Here is a 10,081-nt window from a genome sequence, read left to right as displayed (position 1 = left end):
GTTTATGCGCGGGTATTCGCACTCATTTTAACGTCTTTTCTGATTGGTAATTCAAAGTCTTGATCGAATGCACACACAGCCAGATACAAGCTTGTCGCGAAAACTGGCGGGATTTAATGATCACGATTATGAATAGCTTTAGGCGAAAAAGTTGAAGTTTAAATAAAAACAGGTAGCGTCGAGATGACATTGAAAGTTGATAATGTGGATATTCACTTATAGATATTCACTTGTATTTATTGAAAATAAATTTGAAAATTTATCTATAAATATCTTATCTGTGGGTACATATATATATGCACATGTACACATATACACATATATATATTATATAATATATAGATGGCGGGCCATGTATATGTAATTGATTTATAATCCCACTGTAAATGTGATATGATCGCTTTTTGAACTTGAGTACATACAAACATATGCACTAAGTAAAGCTCTGCCTGAATTTATTTTGTTTATATCGCTACGAAGTAAGCATTGAAGAGAATACGCAAACAAACACATGTAAATAAAACGCGCCTGTCACCCAAAGTAATAATCTTGAAGTATACCAATAATTACTTATATGAATCGAAATTTTGAGCGATATAATCGAAAATTGTGCCACTATCGCCTTGGGGGTTTGGTGAAGCATTACTTTCTGTGATACATCGCATAGATTAGTGAATTTCTAAAGTATTATCACTGGTGTATTGTTAGGCAAATAGTACAATTTCGATAGCGATAATGCGAGCTGCTGTTCCGCCCATTCTTAGCATTTCTGTTCTGCGTGTTGTGATAAAATAAAGGGTGGTTAAGTTTCAAGGGCCGGTGTTGATTTTGAATAAACTACAATTTTGTTAGGAAATTATTGTCATTTCTTTTCATTATGATAATATTGGTATGGCTCAATTACGTATGGAACAAAATATCGGTCGAATGGCCGCCGCGGCCTCGGCGGCACACCTTCATCCGATGGTCCAAATTTTCGATGATGCTGAGGCATAATTGATGTTCTATGCCGTTAATGTGCCAAATTATCTCATCCTTTAGCTCTTGCATTGTTGGTGGCTTATCGACGTACACCTTTTCTTTCAAATAACCCCAAAGGAAGAAGTCCAACGGTGTCAAATTACATAATCTTGGCGACCAATTGACATCGTCGCGACGTGAGATTATTCGGCCATCAAATTATTCGCGCAAAAGAGCCATTGTTTCCTTAGCGGTGTGGCAAGTGCCACCGTCCTGTTGAAACCACTTATCGTCCTCGCCCATATCCAATTCGGGCCATAAAAAGTTCATTATCATCTCACGATAGCGAACACTATTCACAGTAACTGCCTGACCGGCCTCATTTTGGAAAAAAATACGTCCCAATGATGCCGCCGGCCCATAAACCGCACTAAACAGTCACTCTTTGTGGGTGCATTGGTTTTTCGGCAATCACTCTTGGATTATCATTCGCCCAAATGCGGCAATCCTGCTTATTGACGAATCCACTGAGGTGAAAATGTGCCTCATCACTGAAGATGATTTTCCTCGAAGTGCGCGATATGCTTTTTGATTTGAACGCCCGTTTTCATAATAAGCCTGAATAACTTTAACGCGTTGCTCGATTGTGTATCTTTCCATGGTTCAAATTGAGTTAGTCTGAAATTGAAAAATGTCAAATGAAATGCAGAAAAAAACTTGACGTTTAGGTGTGGTTCAGTCAACATCGGCTCTTGAAATTTAACCACACTTTACTATGCACAGCCTTGTACCCGAGTAAGCTTGACAAATTGTTGGAAATTATTTCCAAGTAAGAAATAATTTCACAATAAATTGACAGAGGCCTGTAACTCAACTGTCACCTTATCTTATACGATCTCTTGCCAAAGGAGCCGTGCGAAATATCTGGTGATTATTTCTTTCAAGACCTGAGAAATGTCTCACTAACTATCTTCAACTTAGTTAAAGGATGGAAATCAAATCAAATCAGGCACCACAATGGGTCTTAGGGCCACCGAGTTTGTTGTCTTTGGCAAGCAACCTGGCTAAGGTAACCTAACGCAGAGTAGGTCTTATTTTTTCTATGCCATCAGCTGCCACCACTGTGAATACTTTCGTGGCTGGCAGTTTTTTATTAACTAATGAAGAATATCGAAAAATACATAAGTTAATGTAGTTTTCATGCCGTTGATTTCCTTGATCCATACTAGGTTCTGAAACTTGGCGCTGATAATTCCATCACTCCCACCGCAAATTGTTGAATCCAAGCACAAACTACCGCTTTTATGATATGAAACGATTTAATTCAAGTAGATTTTAAAGTAGTAAAAATTGTTAAGTGCAAAAATTTGTGCTTTTACTTATTTACATTATGGGAAAAAAATGAATTTCGTTGCCTTTCGTTTTCTTAAGCATTTTTTTTTAAATGAACATCGCGGACCAGGGCTACCAATATTGTCGGAAAATCTTAATTCCGTAATCGGGATACTCCTCAAGTAATGCCGAGACTCCGGAACTCGTCCCGAGATTCACATTGAGGCATAACTTTTTTAAAACGAATGGAAATTCAGTAACTGCTACAATACTAATACGCACAAATCTTGAAGTAATAAATTTTCTAAAGTTGCAAACACAAATTGATTTTGAAAGCAAAACAAAAACCAAAAAAAAAAAAAAACAAAAGAAAAAAACCTTAACCAATTTATTCTACTCCATAAAACAAATGTGATTTAAGATATACAATATGATATAACTCCTTCTTCTTCTTCTTTGGCGCGATAATCGCTTAAGCGATTTCGGCCTTGGTTAACAAAGCACGCCAGTCTTCTCTTTCTCGTGCTAACCGCCGCTAGTTGGACACACTAACTGAAGCCTTATATTTCCAACGCAGAGGAGGTCTTCCTCTTCCTTTGCTACCACCAGCTGGTACCGCATCAAATACTTTCAGAGCCGGAGCGTTTGCATCGATTCGGACGACATGACCCAGCCGGCGTAGCCGCTGGATCTTTATTCGTTGTCTATCGCTATGTTTATCGCCTACAATACTCGCCGTCGGCAACGCGCAAAGGTCCAAAAATCTTCCGCAAAATCTTTCTCTCAAACACTCCAAGGGAGGCTTCATCGGGATGTTGTCATCGTCCACGCGTCTGCGCCATACGTTAGGACGGGCATGATGAGAGCCTTCATTTCAAGAGTGTGAGTTTTGTTCGTCGAGAGAGGAATTTATGTACTTTTCAATTGTCTACAAAATAGCACTTGTTGGCAAGAGAGATTCTCCGTTGGTTTTCAAGGCTGACATTCTTATCGCTCCTTCTAATTTAATATTTACGCATCGTAGTTCTTTTTTATGAGAAGCTTTTTCATGGCAGAAATGCACTCGGAGGTTTGCCATTGCCTGCTGAGGGGCGACCGCTATTAGAAAAAACTTTTTCTGCATTTTAGTTTTTCATGAACTAAGATTCGAACCTACGTATTCCAAATGCTATTCACGCACCAACCCATTCGGCTACGGCGGCCACCCTATTTCGGATACTGTCGTAAATTTTGAAGAAAATTGGTTTATTTGTAGGCCTGGGCAATATTAGAAATAAACTGAAAAAATTTTAACCCTTTGGAGTCGGACCCGCTCGACGGGCGAGCGTCGCTGAGGACGAGAGGTATTGGATTGCGCAGTAAAGAAAATAAATACGTTGAACGTTATAAAAACTAAGGCTTATTTAACACAAGAAAAATTTTACATAAAATCAAAAAATAATTATAAACCAACTGCTATCACTGCTAATTTTGAAACGCCTGAGTGGATTTCTTATTGCCCGAATTTCACTTCCACTTGACGAAGTAATGCCGTCATCTTCCGTCTTATCAGATTCAAAGTAATTTTCGTCAGAACTGTCACTATCTAACGTACGAGTATCATCTCTAGATCGCTTAGCCTTCGTATGTAAGATAAACTATAAAGTATATAAAAAGCCTGCTGGTTCCTCTGGCAGTGACACTGAGAGATTGAATCCAAGAACTGAAATTCGTTCTGACTCTACCGTCGTCTCACATCGTAATTTTACATTATAAGGAAGATAAGACTTCAGGCGCTAATGGCCCCTAATGTCTTTAAATGAAAACGTGACTCTTTTACTATGCCTATGCGTATCTTCTCGCTCAGAACGGCAGTCGTTGCGAGCCTTACAGCTACGACTTATTTGGTCGGCTAAATGCTGACACGCGACCTGAACGGTAAAACGGCTTGGGCAGCTATATGCCGACGGACATAATATCCGACTACGTATGCTTTTATAGATGCCTAAAACATGTCTCATTTTTTAATGGAAACGTTGCTGCCACTACGATTGCCATAACTAAATATATACGTGGCAGCCGTCGTATTTCAAATTATTTTACTTGCGCCGAAAGTGCCTGATTTATCAGTTCAAAGTCACCATACAAATACCCTCCACCAGCAGTAAAAGCTCTTTCTTTGGCCCACTTGAGGCAGTTCAATTTAATTGTTTGGTACTTTTTCTTGTTGACTTGGAAAAGGGGAATTTTTCTTCTGCAAAATTGAACAAAAAATCTATGGCTTTTTGTTTTCAATTTGCGAACAGTGCTACTAAAAATAATAACAATAACGTTTTAAGTAAATAATTCATTGCTTATACATACATACACAGGTGCATATATACATACACACATAACACACGCCACCAAATCTGCATGCCTAAGAAATTCACCGGAAAATAAATTTAATATTGCAATGACTTTGATTAACTGCGGCCATGTCAAAGTCTTGCTGTGCGAATAGTCGCGGCCTTCTTTTCTTTTTTGAGGTCACTAAATGTGATTTTTTTGCGGCTATCGCCAGATCTCAATAATCGAAGTTTAATTGAATCCGCCTTGCACTTTGGAAGTTGAAGTAACAGCGGTACAATCCCCGATTAAAATGACCTACTTTCCTGGCCTCATCACACAGCACAAAAAAGAGAAAAAGAAACCCCTATTTTTTCAAAGTCCCGCTAACGGAAGATGGTAAAAAAGGCCAGACAATAATACGTGCCGTTTTTACAACTTGCGCCCCGACTTTTGTTTTTAAGCACCTTATTTTTTTTTGTTTTTTGAAGTAATATTGAAAAAAACCGCTCCATGACGATGGAGGACGGAGGATGATGGTTTCATATGTAGAAGTTCACGCAAGTGGGGTATGTTACTGATCGCCACACACTTGGGAGTGGCCAGGACGATTCTTCTGCATATGGTTCAAGCAGCTCACAACTTCCGGGACTAGCCCAAATATCTTCTGAGTAGCTTCCGAACGCCCGTTCGGCAGTGAGTCAACGTTCAATGGCGAAGTATCCCAGGATAGCTGGTTGTACGCTGAGTTTGGCAGCCGCTACTTAAAAATCCCGAAGTGCATTAAAAATCCAAATCTTACGTGGGATAGATCTTCCTGACTTTGGTCATACAAGTATCTTAATAGAGACACCGGGTCAGAATATAATCTGTTCATTAGCAGACTATATGATTCCAAAATGTATTTTTAACCACAGGTTTGAAATCATAATCTCAGATTGCAATGAATGGGAACTGGACGACCTTAGTTCGGTACCAGCAGTCTCGAATGGGAACTGGAGGAACTTAGTGCGATCCCAGCAGTCTCGAATAGGAACTGGAAGAACTTTGGTTTGATACCAGCAGTCTCGAATGGGAACTGGTGAACCTTAGTGCGATCTCAGCAGTCGCGCGTGGTTCACAGATGGTTCGAAAACAAATACTGGAGTCAGTGCGAAACACGAAAATCTCCGAGCCAATGGGCAAATGGCCTAGCGTCTTGCAGGCTGAAATTCAGGCAATTTCAATCTGTGCGCGAATAAATCATATGAAGAGCAACAAGAGTGCACACGTAGCTATATGCTCGGACAGTCAAACTGCATTAAAAACAACAACTTCACATTCTTTGGGATCGAAAGTAATGTACGAAGGCCTCAACAACCTCAACCAACTTAGTGCGACAAATAAAATTGTACTTTGCTGGGTGAAATGAAATTGCTTATGAACTCGCTAGTGCGGGTTCGCGTAAATAGTTGGGAGAATACTCAAGAAGAATTACCCAGCGTAATAGTTGGGAGAATACTCAAGAAGAATTACCCATTGGGAAGTCTCACAAGAAATCCGTCAAGCCAAAAGGCTTATAAGACCTTTTACTTACAATAGAGAGTTGCAAAACAAGTAGCGATCAGGAAAGTAGTAGGTTTTCTGACAGTTCTTCCTCTTCTTGTTAATTGGCGCGATAGCCGCTTACGTCGTCGTTTCTTTCTCGTGCTAACCGGCGCCAATTGTACACACGAAGTGAAGCCAAGTCCTTCTACACCTGATCGTTCCAACGCAGAGGAGGTCTTCCTCTTCCTCTGCTACCACCAGCTGGTGCCGCATCGAATACTTTCAGAGCTGGAGCGTTTGTATTCATTCGGACGACATGACCCAGCTGGCGTAGGCGCTGGATTTTTATTCGCTGCGCTATGCCTATGTCGTCGTAAAGCTCATACAGCTCATCATTCCACTCGCCGTTGCCAACGTACAAAGGTCCAAAATCTTGCGCAGAATCTTTTTCTCAAACACTCCAAGGGTCGCTTCTGCGGATGTCAATAGGACTCATGTTAACTATTTCTAAAACATGTAGTAAGACACAAAAGACCATTTAGGTCGCAGGATCGGCCATTGGGCATGCTGTTTTTTTTCCTTGTTCACTCCTCTCTGGAGCATAAGGCCTCGACAAGACTCAGCCTTGCGTTGGTTTCATTAATCTGCTTTTGATTTTTGACAGGGTAGGTTATTAGCCTGCCGCTACCACTCCTAAGTAGTGCTTAGGAACAATGCCTTCTTAGAGCTTAGAGCGCCATTTGTGCTTCACATTTTTCTGCCAGAAGGATCACACAGATGGTTGAGGACTTCGCTAAAGTGGTGTGTCAACGTTATTACCGCGGTTGCCCGCTTCCTCTTGCTGGCGCCACTGATGCATTGTTTAACTGTGTGTTTTTCTTTGTTTTTTTTTGCCACATTGCAAATAATGCGCAGACTATTGAGCGGGAGTAAGGATAAGTTTTTGGGGTTGAGGAATGGAATTGGAGGAATTTGTGTTTTTTTTTAGAAACAGGGAAAGTAGGTTAATTTGGAAAAGTGCGAGGACCGTGGTTTACATGGGATACGAGTATAAACCCACAACCTCTGGGATGGCAGGCTAGTGCACTTACGCTAGACTACCGAGGCCGCGGCACACTACAGGTAATAAAATTATTATTTTCATTTGCTTTTCCGCACGTTTTACTCACCGCTTCCGCTTCACTTGTTCTTCCTTTCAAAGTGTTTTTTCTTGTTTTTTGTTTTTGGGATTCACGCTTTCTAAATTTTATAAAATTGTACGATTGAAAAACATAAATGGATCATAAACTGCAAAACTTTATCCTTCCAAATTAAATTTGAGCATAGGTTTTGATTTGGTATTAATAAGAAACTTGATTTTTCTCGAAATGCGCGTTTTCAGTTTGTAAAATTTTTTTTCAAATCTTTCCCCATTAAATTTCACTTCTTTTTTTCGTATATTTCAGACTCCTCTATCACCGCCAATCCCACTTGCATTTATAGGGAGTATTCGCGTTTTTGCTATGCACACAAGCACATTTATGTTCTATTTTTATTTACTTATTCACGTAGGCTTCTATATTTTAGCTCAGAAAAATTCCAATATTTTTTTTCTTAGAGACCCCATTTGCTTCTTTTTTCGATTTGCATACCAGTTTTATTGCTATAAATTTTGCACTGATAATTTGTTTTATTATCTGCGCATGAATTACTAGCGTAGTTGTATTGAGCAGTGATGCCAACTTAACCATTTTCACATAAAAAAGGTTAGGTGAGCCAGGTTGCTTGTCTAAGACAAGACACTCGGTAGCCCTAAGGCCGATTGAAGTCATTCCTACATTTGATTACCATCCCCGAACTAAGGGGCTTAAAACCACTCAGATCTTTTTAAGAAGGTAACTAGTCCTTCCAGTGGGACATTTTGCAAGTTTCCCAGGTATTCAAAGAAGTAATCGCCAAGATATTTCGCACGGCTTCTTTGAAGTGCAGGGCATTCACAGGGGAGGTGTTGTACCGTCTCAATTTCTTCTACTCAGCCGAAGAAAATTGATTTTCATTGGCAGTCGATTTATGGGACTTAACCCATGCCGGGTTTTACCAATCAATTTTAAACTTTATCGGGCTGTTAAAATGTAAAGTTTTACAATTTCAATACCAAACGTTGGTATTTTAAATTTCAATATTCGGATAAATTTAAAACTGATTGGTGTGGCCGGACATTATTCCAACCAAACTCAGCTGCTCTTAATGCTTTCACTTTATATTCTTCCTTAAGTTCTTTGATAGCTAACAAAATTACTCCATTTCTGTAAAATTTTGTTTTAATCAGTATTTATCAATGAAAGACCACCGATAGGATCACGTTTGAGTGATTCCAAAAGTTGCGCACAGCTCAATGGGCTGCAGGTAAATTTACTTAATAAGCAGTTGAGCTAGGTTAGGGACCCCCTTGGACAAATATTCAAAAAATTCGTCCGTTGTGATACCATATAGGAGAAAGGAGAAGGGCGGGAAGAAGGGACCTTGGGATTAGGGCATGATGACCATGCACTTACGACGACGCCGACAGTGGCTGATTTGCGTTCGTAGTTGATCGCAACAAGCTACTTATGAACTTCACCAGATGTATGATATTTAAACCCGCTATATCCACTGGTTTAACGAAAAAGTGAGAGCCCAGATGTCTAAATCTTTGCCAGACGAAAGCAGGGCAGCTGAGAAGGAGGTGCTGAGATGATTCCACCTCGTACTCCAGGCAATTTCTGCCGAATGGGCTTGAGGCAATCCCAGGTCTCACCGCATGGGCCCCTAACGCACAATGTCCGGTAAGGATACCCACAAATTTCAAGAGCTTGCCCTTTGTTAGCCTAAGGAATTCCCTCGAGCGTCCCCGATCAACCCGTGATCAGAAGGATCTCGTTACCTTGGATGTTTGCGCGCTAAACCAGCGCTTTCCAGTGTCCATCTTTCCAGGAACAGATCACAGGTTTTTAAGGGAACCCCGATCCTCTCATTCTGCGACGAAACCCTCTCCAAAGTTCCCTGGCTAGCCAGCTCATCAGCCCAGCAGTTTCCCTCTATGCTGCTGTGACCGGGAACCCAAGTGAGTCTGATATCGAAGTATTCGGATGCAATCGAGAGGGAAGTCAGGCATTTCCCGGCTAATTTCGAACGCAAAAACAACGAGCCCAATGCCCTAATTGCCGCTTGCCTGTCGGAGTTAAATATTTACTTCCTTTACTGAAATTACAGCAGCGAGCAGTCACAGTTTCTTTAATTGCGGCTGCTTCTGTTTGGAAAATACTACAGTAGTTCGGAAACCTGAATTTGAGCTTGATGGAGAGCTCCTCTCAGAATACTCCCCTTCCGACACTTCCGTCTAAGTTCGAGTCATCCGTGAACATATTCCCACTTATCCCATTGGGAATATGAGTGAAAAAAGTTCCGCTCGGACCTAGCGTGGTTGTACAATGATCCAGCATGAACTCACAATTTTTGAAAATGCTAGAGTGTCCGTAGTTTAAGTTAAGCTTAGGGCCCGAACTCCTTAATCTGATAGCGGCGCGTGCAGCAGAAGTTTTTCCACAGGGGCCACATTCATCATAGCGTTGAGTGCTAGAGTAGGTGTGGTCTGAAGTGCCCCACTGATTCCAATAAGGGCAGACCTTTGTGCCCGCTCCAGCTTCTTAACTGATGTCATCCTTTCTAGCGAGTTCAACCAGACAAGGACTTCGTAAAGCTATGTCACAACAGATTTTATCTACATAAAATTACTTACAAGTGAAGCCTCTGAATTAAAGTAAATAATTTGCGGTACTTAGCAACAAGCCAGTACTTTCAATACTTAACTTTCAATAAAAGCAGTGAAGCAACATAAGCGTAAACTCTCTACATTTTTTCTCATATCACCAACACAATCTCAATTTTACCATAAACAAACCACTCTCACATCCTCTGTTACGTCAACAAAACAAAT

Source organism: Anastrepha obliqua, chromosome 1 (assembly GCF_027943255.1).
Source record: "Anastrepha obliqua isolate idAnaObli1 chromosome 1, idAnaObli1_1.0, whole genome shotgun sequence".
In the NCBI taxonomy this organism is placed as follows: domain Eukaryota; kingdom Metazoa; phylum Arthropoda; class Insecta; order Diptera; family Tephritidae; genus Anastrepha; species Anastrepha obliqua.
Note: the sequence above shows the minus strand (reverse complement) of the source record.